The sequence below is a fragment of the Xenopus laevis genome, chromosome 5S, assembly GCF_017654675.1.
Source record: "Xenopus laevis strain J_2021 chromosome 5S, Xenopus_laevis_v10.1, whole genome shotgun sequence".
NCBI classification, from domain to species: Eukaryota; Metazoa; Chordata; class Amphibia; order Anura; family Pipidae; genus Xenopus; species Xenopus laevis.
In genome coordinates this window covers 3,086,345-3,105,271 of record NC_054380.1, presented here as the reverse complement: position 1 = coordinate 3,105,271, position 18,927 = coordinate 3,086,345, and the positions used below count along the sequence as shown (strand labels likewise).

At 39.8% G+C, this 18,927-nt stretch overlaps 1 long non-coding RNA gene across 1 annotated transcript in view; it reads right to left on the bottom strand.

Annotated features, from left to right (window-relative positions):
• Positions 1 to 18,900, bottom strand: part of LOC121394149 — a 31,135-nt gene extending 12,235 nt beyond the window's left edge. Inside the window, exon 1 of the long non-coding RNA XR_005961515.1 lies at positions 18,819 to 18,900. This is a non-coding gene — a long non-coding RNA (uncharacterized LOC121394149). The remainder of the gene's footprint in view (positions 1 to 18,818) is intronic.
• Positions 18,901 to 18,927: the final 27 nt, after the last annotated feature.

Here is an 18,927-nt window from a genome sequence, read left to right as displayed (position 1 = left end):
CAGCACCCGACCCTAACCCGCCTCCTCCCGTGCCCACTGCTGCCCTCTATTTACAGACCTATTTATAGTAGCGATGCACCGAATCCACTATTTTGGATTCGGCTGAATATCCGAATCCATCTTGGTAGATTAGGCCGAATACCGAACCGAATCCGAATTTTAATTTGCATATGCAAATTAGGGGGAGGAAAAGAATATGCGGAAAAAATTGGTTTGCTTCCTTGTTTTGTAGCAAAAAGTCAAGTAAAATCCCGCCCCCTCCCCACAATTTGCATATGCAAATTAGGATTCGGATTCAGTTCGGCCAGACACAAGGATTCGGCCGAATCCAAATGCTGCTGAAAAAGGCAGAATCTTGGCCGAAAACCGAACCCTGGATTCAGTGCATCCCTGATTTATAGACATCACAAAAGGGGCAGGGGCGGGTGGAAGTCTATAAATTCCAACGCCGGAAGTCGGAACTGCTAGGTCGCAGGAGAAGAGCTCGATCCGGACCTGCCCGTGACCCGAAGATTTCATGCAGGAGTCGGCCCAAACCCGGGGGTTTAAGGCCGGCCCACACATCACTACCCCCTATCTGTAAGAGTTCATTTTATCCTAGCTGACTGTTCCACCTCTGTATATGCAACAACCCAGCACTGGCCTCTCAGTCTGAATATATTTATGATTCCCCATAGTTTAAGCAACTGATGTAAATTAGCTGGAGACATGAGCAAGAATAGAGAGGGGTGCAGGGGAATCAGGCTTTACATATCCTTGTCATTTATTAGACTATTATTCTGGATATGAATTGACTTCTGGTTTAGCCGAGTAGAACTTTAGTTCTGCATAAATACATCTCAAATGACTATAGGGAAATTGCTTATTCACAATGAATCCAATCTTTATTTAAACCTTTGGGTTATTTGGTGTCCTACTACAGACAAATTTACAAGTATTCCAAATAAAGATTAGGAACACTATACATTGCACAAATATTACAATAATTGCTAGAATATATTATATATATCCCATGTTGTGACTTTTTCATCGATGTTACCTGTTGTTGGTGCAATGAATACAAACAAATGAATTACTAACAGAAATGAATACAACCAAATAAATTACTATCAGATTAAATGCTGCGGAATTCATGAGAAACTCTGCATTAAATAACAGATAAATAACAGGCATTGTAATACAGAGAGAAACTGGAGCCAGGGACATAGAGAGGCAGCAGAGAGATGTCTGGTGAGTTTGGGATTATCTCTCTTGCCTGGTGTGTGAGTATCAATTCCCAGTATCCTCATTGGCTGGGTCCAGCCACTCATAGCTGAGTATTCTGAGTATTTTACACAAAGACGTTATAAAAGGAGTTGATGAAACATTACAGCTTTTCATTTTCTTACACAATAAGTTTTTTGTTTCTTTGTTTTTGAAATAATACAACTTTAGTCCTCAGTAAAAGAGAACTGAACCCTAAAATGAACATGGCTAAAAATGGCATATTGTATATATTGAACAAATTACACAATCTTGCTCCAGTTCTGGGTTTTGGTGCGAGCGTTGCGTTTGACGTCGTCACGCTTGGGGCGAATTTCAAATATTTAAAGGGGCCTCATCCAATTTTCCTTGCCCAATGTAAGGTCTATATTCATAGTTCCTGGGTTCTATTTCAAAGTGTTCTGATCTGTTCCTGAACCTGCCTGACCCAAACCTTGTCTAGTCTGATGCATGTCCTAACCGTTACCCCTGTATAGACTACTCTTTCAGATCCTGCTTTGCATTGCGATATTGATGTGTTTGACTCACCCTGCGACCTCGACTACTCTCTCATCTCCTAAATTTGTAGTGTTTCTCCTGATTGGTATCAAACCCACCTGTCCCATGACCACACTCCTTGCTCTCCATTCCAGTTATAACTTTCAGTTCTCTTGTCTGCCCAGAACTCTCTCCCTGGTCTGTTAAGTCCTGGCGGCACCCAAGTAGTGGAGGGCTCCTCCCAAAGCGAAAGGTGGTTGTTATAGGCGGAAGAGTGAGCCGTGACCTTGGAGCTAGATCTGGGTTTCAGAAGTGGGTACAGAAGCCAAAAACATAATGTACAACATTTCCGCCCTACTTGAGTGGATCCCCACACAAAAGCAATAGTGCACAGCAACATCGAGATCACGGCAATTACCCATTTCAATAAGTCATTTGGTCAACCTGGTAAGAAAGGAAACAGCAGAAACTTTAGTCTCATCACAATGAGGCAGATTTACTAAAAGGGCTAAGTGGCTAACGCTTGCGACTTTTCTCCCAAAATCGCAACAAGAGGAAACTTCAAGCTATTTTGGGAGACTGGAGCGACACATGGGTTTTACCACCAGCGATTCACATTATTCCCTATGGGAAAGCATTTTACTGGAGAGTGCAGGAGATTAGTTGCCCAGAGAAGCAGCGATTTATTGTTAGCGATTAATCTCCTGGTGTGTCACTGCCCTTAGACTTGATACAATAGTTGCTGATATTCCTCAGATACTGCTGAAAAATGGATCAACTAAATGCATCGATTAAATGTATCAACTAAATGTATCAACTAATTGTATCAACTAAATGTATCAACTAATTGTATCAACTAAATGTAGCAACTAAATGTATGAACTAAATGTATCAACTAAATGTATCAACTAAATGTATCAACTAATTGTATCAACTAAATGTACCAACTAATTGTATCAACTAAATGTATCAACTAATTGTATCAACTAAATGTATCAACTAATTGTATCAACTAATTGTATCAACTAAATGTATCAACTAATTCTATCAACTAATTGCATCAACTAAATGTACCAACTTAATGTATCAACTAAATGTATCAACTAAATGTACCAATTAAATGTATCAACTAATTGTATCAACTAAATGTAGCAAAGTGTAACAGTTCAGATGCTCCTGGATCACTGAGCTCCCAGACTGAGACACTAGAGACACAAACATTAAACTTCAAACTTCAAGTTTGGGAAAACAGTAAAAAGTAAAAGATGGAACGCAGTTTAAAAAAAGTCTTTGTTTATGGTGAATAATCTGAAAACAACTGCACTAAAACAATTGTTTGTAAGATGAACAACCCCTTTATCCAGTTTAGTTGCACGTCTCTGCACTCGCTTCAGTTAATTGATATCTTTCTTCTTACGGACTGGAGCCCAAAACTGCGCTGCATACGATAATAATATCACATAATACCAAGGGGGGTGCCCCAGCCAATCAGCTTTTATAGAATAGATAATTAACCCTCAACTATAATTTATAAAGATAGATGTCAAGTGACAAAACAAAACCACAAGGATGCGGCTGTAATAACCGGACTTTTCAATAAAACGAATTAAAGAATTCCCAAGGCCTCCCTGGTAGGGGAAATCATTAGTGAATCAATATCTTCCTGATTTCAGAGCAATAAAACTTTGTGAGCAGTATCCTGATGGGCAAGCAATGGCGACCACTCTCAGCACTTATCTTCCCAGGCTGGGAGTTATAGTTTAAAGGGATCCTGTCATCGGAAAACATGTTTTTTTCAAAACACATCGGTTAATAGTGCCGCTCCAGCAGAATTCTGCACTGAAATCCATTTCTCAAAAGAGCAAACAGATTTTTTTATATTCAATTTTGAAATCTGACATGGGGCTAGACATATTGTCAATTTCCCAGCTGCCCCTGGTCATGTGACTTCTGCCTGCACTTTAGGAGAGAAATGCTTTCTGGCAGGCTGCTATTTTTCCTTCTCAATGTAACTGAATGTGTCTCAGTGGGACCTGGATTTTACTATTGAGTGCTGTTCTTAGATCTACCAGGCAGCTGTTATCTTGTGTTAGGGAGCTGCTATCTGGTTACCTTCCCATTGTTCTTTTGTTTGGCTGCTGGGGGAAAAAGGGAGGGGGTGATATCACTCCAACTTGCAGTACAGCAGTAAAGAGTGACTGAAGTTTATCAGAGCACAAGTCACATGACTTGGGGCAGCTGGGAAATTGACAATATGTCTAGCCCCATGTCAGATTTCAAAATTGAATATAAAAAAATCTGTTTGCTCTTTTGAGAAATGGATTTCAGTGCAGAATTCTGCTGGGGCAGCACTATTAACTGATTCATTTTGAAAAAAAAATTTTTCCCATGTCCCTGTAACAATTTCTGTATTGCTTCCACTTTTCTCATCACTCGGCAGGAATATACAATCATCCTCAAACCCACGCACTGATCATCAACCCTTATATGCCATTCTGATGACAAGACTGCTTTCTAAATGTCATTTTTGCAGTTATTGTATATAAATACCCCAATTATTTCCTCTTTTTTGTTAACACTTTCTTTGACACACAGATGGTTAATAGCGTTACTTTTCTCCAAGTGAGACAGTGAAAGACATTCCCGGGGAGCTAAAATGAGAAAATAAGCTTCCTGCTGTCACTTACGGGCGAGGAGTGTGAGATTTAATTCTCCACTTCCAACAGCCTTGGAAATAATCGTCGTGGGCTTCGACTGAATGTTCTCTAAGGCACTAACTGTCGGCCGGCAAATGCATCAGAAAGTGGCTTGTAATGTGTAAAGAAATCAGTGTAGAAAGAGAACCGTTAACCCTTGCAGTCTTTTGTATTGAAGGAGGCATGTTTTGAGCTGCAGTCTGTTCGTAGACAAGACAAATGGCATTGGAACAAAGGAGCTCGAATTATCAAGGTCAGGGTCTGACTGGCCCGGTGGGACCCATCATGGGCCCCCACCGGGCCAGACCAAACTTGGTATTTTAAAAAATAAAAAAAAGCCAGAGCGCCGCGCCGTCTGCACATGTGCGCCAGCGTGGAACAGAAGGAAGGCAGCGCACGGCACAGTGCGGAGCAGCAAGGGGGGCCCTGGACAGCAGTCCCGGTGGGCCCTGGGCCCCTCAGTCTGACACTGATCAAGGTCAACAGAATGTGGCAAAATTATAATGCTAATAATGGGAACCCTGGTAACTGTGACCTTATGGGTCAGGGCACACAGGCAGATTTGGGGAGATTAGTCGCCTGGCAACAAATCTTCTTCTGGGCAACTAATCTCCCCGAACTGCCTCCCCTGCCTTTCCCCCAGATAAAATGTAAATCGCCGTCGGGAAGTTTCCTTGTGGAGCGACTTTGGAAAACATTTCACCCGGCGGGAAGTCAGTTCAGGGAGATTAGTCGCCCAGAAGAAGAGGAGATTTGTTGGCGGTGACTAATCTAAGGAGTTGTTTAACTAAATTAACTATTAGAGGCAGATTTATCAAGGGTCAAATTTCGAGTTCATGGGAGTTATTTAAAAGCGGTCGGCCCCATGTTCTCTGCTCCATGTTTGACAAATTTTTGGGCATTTTTTGAGAATACAATTTTTTGGACAGAGAGCCCACGTTTGGAGAATAAGAGCCGCAGCTGGGGTCAGGGTGTACCTAGTACTTGATGCCTAAACTGTTAAATAAAGCCTGTGAGCTCCACATCTCGGTGTTTTAATTGAATGTTAGGGACACATCCTGGGGGGATAGGGGGGTCCTTGGCCTAAAACAGAAAGATGTCCAGGGCTGAGGGATCTACAGGAGGAATGTCATTCTATGTGTCAGTTTAGCTTTCTAGTTGCAGTTCAGGCATGTGATAAACTAAACTACCCAGTGAAATATGTCTATACTTAGGGGCAAATTTACTTAAGGTTGAATATCGAGGGTTAATTAACCCTCGATATTCGGCTGTCGAAGTTATGTCCTTCGACTTCGAATATCGAAGTCGAAGGATTTAGCGCTATTCGTTCGTTCCAACGAAAAATCGTTCAATTGAACGATTAAATCCTTCGAATCGTTCAATTCGAAGGATTTTAATCCATCAATCAAACGATTTCTCTTTGACCTAAAAAAGATTGCTAAGCCTATGGGGACCTTCCCCATAGGCTAACATTGACTTCGGTATCTTTTAGGTGGCGAACTAGTGGGTCGAAGTTTTTTCTTCAAGAGACAGTACTTCGACTATCGAATGGTCGAATAGTTGAACGATTTTTAGTTCGAATCGTTCGATTTAAAGTCGAAGCCGTAGTCGAAGGTCGAAGTAGCCCATTACTGTATGATTACGCTGGCATGTGACCGACAAACTACAGTTTTCTTTCCTTGAATATTATTATATACTCAATACATATTAAGAAACTATATAACGACAGGTTTTTATTTACCCATGAATATCGATGGCTATACAGTTTACAGCTGAAGTGCCTGATCTTTTTGCAGTTTGGCTGGAGTAGGTTGTACTGGCAGAAAACTGGGAAGTGTAATATAACAAATGAAATAAATTAAATGTTCAGTCCACGTAAGTAAGAAATATTGGAATAAGCAAACGTAATTTTTTTTTCTTTGAACTGTAAACTGCTTAAACATTCTCAGGTTTTACAACAGCACCACCTGCAGACTCCTGATAGTACTTACACTCTGTATAAAGAAATACAGTGCAGTATCTGACTAGTGTGTGATTAGTAATGTGAAAACGTGATGTGCGGGCTGGTCTGAAGCCAACGGGTTTAACGACTTGTCTGGAGGGTTTGGGCCGACTTCTATAGTATGTCCTCGGCTGCAGGCGAATTCGGGCTGAACGTTATCCTTCATTCTCAACGCCCGCAGCCTTCTTCTGTCCTACTTCCCTCTCTACATGTGCATTTTTATATACTAGCACTTTTATATAGTAGCACTTTTATATACTAGCACTTTTATATACTAGCACTTTTATATACTAGCACTTTTATATATTAGCGCTTTTATATACTAGCAATTGTATATACTAGCACTTTTATATATTAGCGCTTTTATATACTAGCACTTTTATATACTAGTACATTTATATAGTAGCACTTTTATATACTAGCACTTTTATATACTAGCAATTGTATATATTAGCACTTTTATATACTAGCACATTTATATACTAGCAGTCTTATATAATAGTACATTTATATACTAGCACTTTTATATACTAGCACTTGTATATACTAGCACTTTTATATGCTAGCACTTTTATATACTAGCAATTGTATATACTAGCACTTTATATATTAGCGCTTTTATATACTAGCACTTTTATATACTAGTACAGTTATATAGTAGCACTTTTATATACTAGCACTTTTATATACTAGCAATTTTATATATTAGCACTTTTATATACTAGTACATTTATATAGTAGCACTTTTATATACTAGCACGTTTATATACTAGCACTTTTATATGCTAGCACTTTTATATACTAGCAATTGTATATACTACCACTTTTATATATTAGCACTTTTATATACTAGCACTTTTATATACTAGCACATTTATATATTAGCACGTTTATATATTAGCACTTTTATACACTAGCACTTTTATATACTAGCAATTTTATATATTAGCACTTTTATATACTAGCAATTGTATATACTAGCACTTTTATATACTAGCACTTTTATATACTAGCACTTTTATATACTAGCACTTTTATATACTAGCAATTGTATATACTAGCACTTTTATATATTAGCACTTTTATATACTAGCACTTTTATATACTAGCACTTTTATATACTAGCACTTTTATATACTAGCACAGGCAGAGCACCAGGTTCACAGTTGCCAGGTTGGTGGTTTTCCAGCCAAATTAGGCTACTAATTTAAAACCCAGGCAGGTTTTGAAAGTACAAGTCAAATGGATGCCAGGCATGGATTTGCTGCAAATTTCCACATTTCATGGCCACTAATTTATTTTGTGAAAATGCATCAAAAATTCACAGACGAAAAAAAAAATTTTCGCACATCAAAATTATTCGGACACCCATTGACTTCAATGCTCTTTGCAAATTTTTAACGCTTTGTGAATTATTCGCGAAGCGAAATTGGACAGATTCGCCCATACATGTCCACAGAGTTATTAAAAGTGTTTTTGTCCCTTTAAGGCATGTTCTCATTCTTGCCTACCACTATAGTTGCCACCTTTTCAGGATTTTTTTTCCTGGCCGTGGTGGGGGTGGGCACAAAAGCGAACAGACCGTGATGCCACCAGGGTTGTGGTTCAAAAGGGGCGGAGCCACATCATGTGATGGCCAGAAGGCGAAGAAAAAGTTTGGAGCGAAAGGCCAAGGGCTTTTGTTAAGGGTATTACAAGTTTACCGGCAACTACAAGCTGCTGTGTAGCCATGGGGGCAGCCATTCAAGCACAGGATACACAGTAGATAACATATAAGTACTACTATAGTTCATATAAACAAGCTGCTGTGTAGTCATGGGGGAAGCCATTCAAGCACAGGATACACAGTAGATAACAGATAAGTACTACTATAGTTTATATAAACAAGCTGCTGTGTAGTCATGGGGGAAGCCATTCAAGCACAGGATACACAGCAGATAACAGATAAGTACTACTATAGTTCATATAAACAAGCTGCTGTGTAGTCATGGGGGAAGCCATTCAAGCACAGGATACACAGTAGATAACAGATAAGTACTACTATAGTTTATATAAACAAGCTGCTGTGTAGTCATGGGGGAAGCCATTCAAGCACAGGATACACAGCAGATAACAGATAAGTACTACTATAGTTCATATAAACAAGCTGCTGTGTAGCCATGGGGGCAGCCATTCAAGCACAGGATACACAGCAGATAACAGATAAGTACTACTATAGTTCATATAAACAAGCTGCTGTGTAGTCATGGGGGAAGCCATTCAAGCACAGGATACACAGTAGATAACAGATAAGTACTACTATAGTTTATATAAACAAGCTGCTGTGTAGTCATGGGGGAAGCCATTCAAGCACAGGATACACAGCAGATAACAGATAAGTACTACTATAGTTCATATAAACAAGCTGCTGTGTAGCCATGGGGGCAGCCATTCAAGCACAGGATACACAGTAGATAACAGATAAGTACTACTATAGTTTATATAAACAAGCTGCTGTGTAGTCATGGGGGAAGCCATTCAAGCACAGGATACACAGCAGATAACAGATAAGTACTACTGTAGTTTATATAAACAAGCTGCTGTGTAGTCATGGGGAAGCCATTCAAGCACAGGATACACAGCAGATAACAGATAAGTACTACTATAGTTTATATAAACAAGCTGCTGTGTAGCCATGGGGGCAGCCATTCAAGCACAGGATACACAGTAGATAACATATAAGTACTACTATAGTTCATATAAACAAGCTGCTGTGTAGTCATGGGGGAAGCCATTCAAGCACAGGATACACAGTAGATAACAGATAAGTACTACTATAGTTTATATAAACAAGCTGCTGTGTAGTCATGGGGGAAGCCATTCAAGCACAGGATACACAGCAGATAACAGATAAGTACTACTATAGTTCATATAAACAAGCTGCTGTGTAGCCATGGGGGCAGCCATTCAAGCACAGGATACACAGTAGATAACAGATAAGTACTACTATAGTTTATATAAACAAGCTGCTGTGTAGTCATGGGGGAAGCCATTCAAGCACAGGATACACAGCAGATAACAGATAAGTACTACTATAGTTCATATAAACAAGCTGCTGTGTAGCCATGGGGGCAGCCATTCAAGCACAGGATACACAGTAGATAACAGATAAGTACTACTATAGTTTATATAAATAAGCTGCTGTGTAGCCATGGGGGCAGCCATTCAAGCACAGGATACACAGTAGATAACAGATAAGTACTACTATAGTTTATATAAACAAGCTGCTGTGTAGTCATGGGGGAAGCCATTCAAGCACAGGATACACAGCAGATAACAGATAAGTACTACTATAGTTCATATAAACAAGCTGCTGTGTAGCCATGGGGGCAGCCATTCAAGCACAGGATACACAGTAGATAACAGATTAGTACTACTATAGTTTATATAAACAAGCTGCTGTGTAGCCATGGGGGCAGCCATTCAAGCACAGGATATACAGTAGATAACAGATTAGTACTACTATAGTTTATATAAACAAGCTGCTGTGTAGCCATGGGGGCAGCCATTCAAGCACAGGATACACAGTAGATAACAGATTAGTACTACTATAGTTTATATAAACAAGCTGCTGTGTAGCCATGGGGGCAGCCATTCAAGCACAGGATATACAGTAGATAACAGATTAGTACTACTATAGTTTATATAAACAAGCTGCTGTGTAGTCATGGGGAAAGCCATTCAAGCACAGGATACACAGCAGATAACAGATAAGTACTAAGTAAGTTTCAACGTGAGGCAACTTCGGGCGACTTCGGGAAAATGAAGGGCTCCAAGTGCCATTCCGCCGGCGATTTAGATTCTAGCTGGCGGGAAGGCATTGCGGGAGATTAGTCGCCTGAAGAAGAGGCGCTTTGTCGCCGGGCGACTAATCTCCCCAAATAGCATAGTACCCTAATACTGACCCTGATTCTGTCATTTGATTGCATATCGGTTGGCCGTTTATTATGGCCAGAACAAAAGATGAATATCTAGAATAAAATATTGAATCCAGTTAATATGGTATTCTGTGAAGTTAACATGCTGATTATAAGGAGCAGTGTTTGCTTTGCCTGTTGAGTCAAGGAGAGATATGTATCAGGTATGGACATGTTTTCTGCTGAGGCTCTGAGTAATCCCCATCCCTCCCTCACCTTCAGTTTATAGTTACCACTCCCTGGCTACAGCTGGGGCCCCACACATTGTTATCTGTCGAAATGTCTAAAAAGAAACCATTTCATAGTTGCCTAGTGGGAGTGAATCTCCGTACTCAGAACACAGATACAATCAGCTGCTATAAATGTTCTGTGTAATACACAATGAGACCGATAACATAAGCTTCATATGGCAAAGCCTTCCAGTCATTTATAGGAACTCACACCAAGCCATATAATTATTATTATTATTAATTTTTTTGAAGCTAAGGCTGGAGATGAAGCCAAGGGAGGTCATTTATTTGACCCTGGATGAAATACAAAAAAAATACACTTATTTGTATTCATTTAAAACAGAGAACAATAGCAGTGGCCACAAGGCAGCCCCATCCCAACCATCTGTCATAGGGAACTTGATAAGTACAGAGCTCTACATCGAGGGGCATATTTATCAAGGGTGGAATTTTGAATTAAAATAACTTTGAAATTCGAATTCAAAAAGACCAACCGAAATTAAGACTAAGTTTTTTTTGGTCAAATAGGTCTGTTTTCGATCGAATAGGTCCATATTTCGAATGTATGAATGGAAGGAATAGCGCATTGAATTTGGACCATTCCCTAGTCGAAATACACAAAAAATAGCTTATTTTTTTAAATCGAAAATTCACCTCAACCTTTGATAAATCTGCCCCCTGAAATCGGGCCTCTCCTATCAGACAATCTTAATGATAATCATAATATTTTTGGGGGTATAAGTCAGTTTACCTCTAGTTCAGCCGAGCCCCATTACAAGTGGTGAAAGAAAAAGAGCAGACAGCGAAACCAAAAATTTACCACAAGAAAATTCCGCAGCTCTTGTCATTTAGGGGCATATTTATCAAGGGTCGAATTTCGAATTTGAAAAACTTCAAAATTCTAATTCAAAAAGACCAACCGAAATTAAGTCAAAGTTTTTTTTTTTTTGCTCAAATAGGTCCATATTCGGCCGAATCAAAGTAATATTGCCAAAAAAATTTTGGTTTTTCAAAGCAGGAAGAAGATCGCTTGGAAGAAGATGGCGTCTGTGAACTCCGTGGACTGGACCTGCGCAGAAGGGTAAGTAACAAGTTAGGGGCATTTGCCCAGCGGGACGGGTAGGCCAGGGGGGAGGAGGGAGGGGAAGCAACTAAGGGGAGGGGGGAAGGGTTTTGCGCCGACTGGGTTTCCTTCTCCTTTAAGAAAAGTGGAACTCATTGGAAAGGGTTATGGCTGTGGCCTGAGGATGACAAGAGCATTTGCGGTGTTGCGGGATTGTTGTATTACAGCCAACAGTAGCCGCTTGTTCTAACTTTGCAGAAGAAAAAACAACCTGGATGGCAGTGCAATAAACCAATTTGCTTGAGATAATTGCTTGAAAGATGATAGTGTTCTACTGTTCCCTTGAGAGTGCGGAGATTGCCTTGCTGTGTATCGGGCCCTGCCCAGTCTAATAGTACATATGAAGAATTGTATTGTAGCAATTAACCAAATCAGAGTATTTTTCTTCATGTATTGCCAGTGATTTGTCATGTACACGACTCCTTTTGCTGTTGCTTTATATTCCAGGTACAGCTTTGTACTCTTATAATAACACGAGTAGGCAAAGTCCTAGACAAAGTTTATTTAGCCTCCTATTATTTTACATCTGTGGGATGTGTGTGTGCACAGTGGTGGCTTGTTGTTCAGCTCAGGGTTGACTGGGGGGCTTGGGGCCCACCGGGCTACTGCCCTCCACCCCCCCTGCTGCTCTGGCACGCCGCATTTCTGAGTATTCGAGCGGCACCGGGCCTGTGCGTGCGCACGCACGTGGGTTTCCAGGTTTCTGCACAGGCGTAGCCTCGTTTCTGCGCACGCACTATTTTTTTTTTCTTTACACGCTGGCATTAAGAAATGGATCTGGGCTGGCGGGGCCCACCGGGTTTTTTCCCGGTTTGCCGCCGGCCCAGTCCGATGCTGGTTCAGCTCAGATTATGCCCTGTACTTCCATTGTTTAGAGGCGTTAGTGAACATGTACATGGTTGTACTACAGGGGATTTGAGGGTTGTGTCCACCCTGTGACCTACTTAGATTTTCACCTTGGACACGTGGAGGGATCAATGCACCATTCTACTTTTAGGGGTTGAGGTTTATTGGTATAGAGAAAGTGCAGTTTAAAGGAAAAGGAAAGGCTAAAATTAAGTAAGCTTCATCAGAAAGATCTATATAAATACACCAGTAACCCCTCAAAGTAATGCTGCTCTGAGTCCTCTGTCAAAAGAAACAGCACATTTCTTTCCTTCTATTGTGTACTCATGGGCTTCTGTATCAGACTTCCTGTTTTCAGCTTAAACCTCCAGGGCTAGGGCTTGAGCATGCTCAGTTTGCTCCTCCCGTCCCTGCTGTAATCTGAGCCCAGAGCTATGAGTGAGCAGGGAGAGACTCAGGGAGGAAATGATGTCACAACAAGCCAATATGGCAGCTGCTATCCTAAACAGAGAGAGCTTCTAGAGCTGTTACTCAGGTATGGTAAAGCATTCTGCAGAATAAATATAGTGTTATAGCTTGCACTGTTATGTCTAATCTATTGGCACTGGGATATCTTGAGGTAAGAAGGGAGTGTCTGGGCTCATGGAGATTGAGACCCCCCCCCCCCCCCGTTTGTGTGCTGTACCTTCCACCTCTTCTTTATGGCCCAAACAGCAGGGAGCAGGCCTAGGTCAATGGGGCCCATAAGAGCTGTGATCCACTGGGTTTTTTACAGTGTCCCATCTGCCCATTCTGACAAGGGAGGGAACTAGGGCAACTTGGTCCGAATGAGACAGAGATTTAAAATAGACCGTAGCATTTCAAGTAAACAGAGGTCCAAACTGTCCCCCTACAGGACCAATAAATCTTGTCTATGGTATTTCACTGCAGCCCACTTGGCATTAGCCAGAATCTACAGATCTGGGCCTGAGGGAAACTCTCTAATGTGACACAATAATTAGTCCTTGAACAGTTTTGCAATAATAATAATATCCGTTTGTTCTCTCAAAAGACCAGTCATAAAAATTTTTTCTTTTTAACCAAAAAAAAAAAAAAACCACCAGTCAGTTTTAACTTTTAATTTGCAAAGCTTTTATTAGGAAATTACTTACCGATTCTCTGCATGCGCTCCTCTTCAGAAACGGCGACAGGGCGACAATCCATTGTGCGGCGCTCAATTTCTCCTCCCTGCCTTCTATAGGAGATAGCCAGGGAGGAAAAATCGAGCACCACACGATGGATTGTCGCCCTGTCGTCGTTTCTGAAAAGGAGCGCATGCAGAGAATCGTAAGTAATTTCTTAATAAAAGCTTTGCAAATTAAAAGTTAAAACAGTCTTGGTGGGTTTTTTTTTGTTGAAAAGAAACTAATTTTTTCAAATTTTTTTTATGTTACTGGTCCTGTAAGTGCTCGCCTACTGTAAGTCTACTGGTGATTATTGGGTTAAAATGTACCAATGGCAATCTGGTAGTGCAGGAATAAAAAAAAAAATGCACAAAGCAAATTTTGAAGGGCTGCCCGGGTCAAACCTAATTTAGAAAACCAGGAAGGATTCCCTATGATTTATGTGGTGATATCACCCACCCCCCCCAAGAATCACAGCCCACCCCATTGCATCACAGCCCCGCCCCCTGCCCATATTCATCCGGGCCAAAAGTGGCAACCCTACCTGCACATAATAAATGACCCCTATATCTACAACTACTTTATATATATATATATATATATATATATATATATATATATATATATATATATATATATATATATATATATATATATATACCACAGTCATGGCTGAAATTTAACAAGATGGGGTGTTTCAGGTGTAGTGGATGTATTACATGTGGATTTCTATTAACGGGTTCTCATTTCTCCCATCCGCATAGCGGTAAGAGATACGAAATTAGACATAGGCTAACCTGCCTGTCTGAATTTGTGGTGTACTGCATTATCTGCCCATGCGGTTTACACTATATTGGGAAATGTACTACAACATTTCGGATCCGTATGAACAATCATAGGTCCACTATACGTACTGCTCTGACCTCCGGTAAAGCGGATACCCCACTTGCCAGACACTGTGTAAACTTTGGACACTCGCTCCCCTCTATTCGATGTGTTCTAATTGATCATGTCCCCCCATTTAAATGTGGAGGGGACAGGGGGAAAATATTACTTCAAAAAGAGGCAAAGTGGATCCGAACTCTTGACACGGTGGCTCCTAGGGGCCTCAATGAGATGTATTCATTGGCTTGCTTCACCTAAATGATATATTTGTCCATCCTTTTTATAGATTCGATTAGTGCTATACATACCTGAGAAGATTGTCAGCACACCTTCTCTTTTTTTGATTCTTTTTTTGATCCTTTTTTTTACTTTGTATGGGTTAGAGCAGGGATCCCCAACCTTTTGAACCCATGAGCAACATTCAGAAGTAAAAGGAGTTGGGGAGCAACACTAGCATGAATAATGTTCTTGGGCTGCCATATAAGGGTTGTGATTGGCCATTTGGTAACCCCTATTTGTATTGTCAACCTACATTGAGGCTCTGTTTGACAGTACACCTGGTTTTTATACAACCAAAACTTGCCTCCAAGCCTGGAATTCAAAAATAAGCAGCTGCTTTGAGGCCACTGGGAGCAACATCCAAGGGGTTGGAGAGCAACATGTTGCTCACGAGCTACTGGTTGGGGATCACTGGGTTAGAGACATGTGATTGGTTCACAGGACAAGTGTGCAATGGAATGGTGACATATGGATACACCAGCCTGTAAACTTTTTAATATTCATACAGACTACACTCTGTTTTTTAACTACAAACTGGGTTTTGAGGATGACCACAATAATAGGACTCGTTGAGCAAGCATGTTCAATAAATATTTGTTATAACATTGGATCAACATTGCCCCTAAATAATAAAGATTTTTGGTATCATATAAGTAGCATAAATACATGTGAATGGTACTATTTGATAGACTTATTGTGACATGTAGATGCAACAAAGGGTTGGAAATATCCATGTACTTTGATATACGGCATGTTTGATATACGGCATGTTTGGAATTTTGCTTGACTAGGATAGATCTATATCCCAATGAACTTTACACCACTGGGGAGGCAGTGTTTTGAATAAGTAATTAAGCGCAACCAAGTCTTGCTATGTTTTGTTTTTGAACTTTTAAAATACCCCCTGGCCGGAGCGGTTTTATAATGGCATCTATGATAACCCAGTTTGTCAGTCCTGCAATTTGCACATTTTTGTATGTCTATAATGCCCTGATGGCTTATAACTTTGCACTTTTATAATTGTCTTTTTGACACTGTGGTTCAAATGTTTTACACTTTTTTATACACATTGTTAACATACATTGGGATTTTTTGTAATATACATTTGAATTGTTTTATCAATGTGATAGCTATTGCTAATACTTTAATGTGGAACATGTTCACTGTTATGCATATTTAATTGACACTTTACACTGATTGGAGGATGCTTGTATTTATGTATCATGTGATGACCACTGGGTGCATCCTGACGACGGTTCAGAGAGAACCGAAACGCGTTGATGTGGGAGAGTTTGTAATACTCCAATAAAAGATACTTCTTTATCACTACACCTGTGAGTGCTCCTAACTACATTTATTTATATATATATATATAATACACAAAAGCCATGAATATCCTGTAAATTATATCCTTATAAACGGTGAGTTCTGATGTCATCAGTTATAAACGGTGAGTAGTGATGTCATTTCTGTCACATGACTCATTGAAACTTGTGTATTATAATAAATAAAGTACCCCCAGTTGTAAAATATGAGGATATTAGAAGTTACCTCGGAGTTCCATGACCTGTATAAAAACAATCGGCCTTCGGCCTCGTACTTTTATATGGTCATGAAACTCCTCGGTGACTTATAATATCCTTATATTTTACAAGAGGGGCTACTTTATTCACTATATATATAGACATACTTGACTGAATCCTTCATGAAAGAAACCCAAAATAGAGAATTTGGTGGGTCCCTGATATATATACAGTATTTAAATGCATTAGTGTACCAGCTGAAAAGAAAAACATAATTCATGTACTTTCAGTAATTAAAGTTCCAGGCAGCCCCTGTGCATCTCATAAACTATAAAGACTAAACTAACCAGATTGTTTGTCAGTTGTCTAATAGGATCCTGTGGGGAAAGAAAGGTCTGGCAAGTAGGGATGGACGAATTTAACCCGTTTCGTTTCGACAAAAATTTGCCGCCGGCGAAATGTCGTCGACGCCCATTAAAGTGGGCATACAAGTCTATGGGCGTCAATTCTGAGGCATAACAAGGCGAGTGTTATAGATCAAATAAAAAGACAACTATAGTACATACCATAAAATATAATGTATCCTGTAGTGGCATACGGCAAACATAATCTATAGCAATATATCATAATAGCATAGTAAAATTGCATTCCTTAAAGTGAATGTCGTTATTTTTTTATGTAGTTTTTGTCTCTAAATGACACTGTTTACACTGCAAATAATTCACTGTACAATATAAAATGTCATTCCTGAAGCAGCAAGTGTATTTAGTTGTAATATTGGTGTGTAGGTGCATCTCAGCTCATTTTGCCTGGTCATGTGATTTCAGAAAGAGCCAGCACTTTAGGATGGAACTGCTTTCTGGCAGCCTGTTGTTTCTCCTACTCAATGTAACTGAATGTGTCTCAGTGGGACCTGGATTTTACTATTGAGTGCTGTTCTTAGATCTACCAGGCAGCTGTTATCTTGTGTTAGGGAGCTGCTATCTGGTTACCTTCCCATTGTTCTTTTGTTTGGCTGCTGGGGGGAGAGGGAGGGGGGTGATATCAGTCCAACTTGCAGTACAGCAGTAAAAAGTGACTGAGGTTTATCAGAGCTCAAGTCACATGACTGTGGGCAGCTGGGAAACTGACAATATGTCTAGCACTATGTCAGATTTAAAAATTGAACATTAAAAAATCTGTTTGCTCTTTTGAGAAATGGATTTCAGTGCAGAATTCTGCTGGATCAGCACTATTAACTGATTCATTTTGGAAAAAAAATTTTTTCCCCATGACAGTATCCCTTAAATGAAGCTAATGCAACTTATTAGGTATACTGTCATGGGGAAATTTTTTTTTTTTAAAACACATCAGTTAATAGTGCTGCTCCAGCAGAATTCTGCACTGAAATCCATTTCTCAAAAGAGCAAACAGATTTTTTTCTATCTGACATGGGGCTAGACATAATGGGGCAGATTTATAACGGGTCGAATTGAAATTTCAAATTTTTAAATTTGAATTTCAAGTTTATTTTAATGTAATTCGACTAGGGAATTGTCCAAATTTGATTCGAATTTAAAGAAAAATTGAAATTCTAATTTTGAAATTTATCATGTGCATCATCCAAAACCTGCCAAATTGGGGGTTTAGTCTATGGAGGACCTCCTACAATCAATTTGGAGTCATTTGGTGGACTTTTGAAAAAAAATTTTTTAATTTTTCTGGAAAAAACTAACTGAATTTGAATGAATTGATTCAAATTTGATTTGAGTTTGCAGGTCGATCCCATTCACCCGATTTTAAAAAATCTGATTTTTTTTTTTTTTACACCACCCTGGAAATCTCTATGAGCTAATAACTCAATACTTTCTTTCACACCAAGGGGCAGATTTATCAAGGGTTGAATGGAAAATTCAAATTTTTACATTCAAATTTTGAGTTTATGTTAGTGTAATTCAACTAGGGAATAGTCCGAATTTGATTCGAGTTTAAAAAAAAAATCATAATTTATCATGTACTGTCCCTTTAAGAATTGAAATTCAACTATTTACCATCGAAAACCTGCCGAATTGGTGTTTTAGCCCATGTGGAACTTCCTACAATCAATGTGGTCGTTTGGTGGATTTTTGAAAAAAAAAATTAAATGTTTCTTTTCTTTTTTTTGGTGAAAAACTTGAATCGATTATAAATTTCGACTGGTAGTTTTTTCCCCGGATAGACTCAAAATTCGACCCTTGATAAACCTGCCCCAATATATTGTCCGTTTCCCAGCTGCCCCCAGTCATGTGACTTGTGCTCTGATAAACATCAGTCTCTCTTTACTGTTGTACTGCAAGTTGGACTGGTATCACCCGCTCAGTGCCAGTAACAAATATGGCCATCCGATGAGGTTGTACCTTGGGTACGAATGACGTAATGACTTCAGGACGTCGGGGGCGCGTCTTGGTGACGTACCCGGACGACAAAGCTGCAGGCCACACCTATCTGTCTAGTACGTCAGTGCAG